The following is a 709-nucleotide window of genomic DNA, read 5'->3' as shown; positions in this document are numbered from 1 at the left end:
GCCGCCAACTTCAAAATCGTTTATTTGGTGTGAAGTGTGAAATATGAACTATATATGAGCATAAATATAAGTTGAAATATGTAATTGTCCAAGCTATAGCGACGGTGTGTTTGGAGCACTATCTCTTTTCCTTGTAGCTCCTCCCCTGATCAGCTCCAACAAGTCATAATAAATCATTAGTATTTGTTAATATAATAAATCATCATTACAAGATACTTAACCAACTCTTAGGATTCATGGAATTCAGATTACAATAGACTGATAGAGTACCACTAGATTCTCTCCGGGGACCATCATATACAATACAATTGAATATTCCTCATTATCATCATGAGTTCATTATTCGACCAAGTTTTATGAAGTTTACTTTGATAGCGGAAAAAATTAATAATGCATGTTAACAAAGGTTATTTCCTTATTTTAGGAATAAGGGATGGATTAGTAAAAAACTAAAATAAAAATAGAATTTAATATTGATATAATAAAAAATTGTATACAAACATCTAATTAAATAGCCATTAATGATGTCAGATGAACACCCAATCGCTGGGGACAACCGAAAATTGGAAACAAGAGTGCGGACATTCTTTCTTATTCCACACGGCATCATCCTCTCTCTGTTTCCTTCACTCCCATTTTTCAGTATTTATTCTTTATCACACAGTATAATATCTTAACATGTTAATCATTAATCATGCGAGAATATTCT

Source organism: Arachis ipaensis, chromosome B01 (genome assembly GCF_000816755.2).
Source record: "Arachis ipaensis cultivar K30076 chromosome B01, Araip1.1, whole genome shotgun sequence".
Taxonomy (NCBI): Eukaryota; Viridiplantae; Streptophyta; class Magnoliopsida; order Fabales; family Fabaceae; genus Arachis; species Arachis ipaensis.
Note: the sequence above shows the minus strand (reverse complement) of the source record.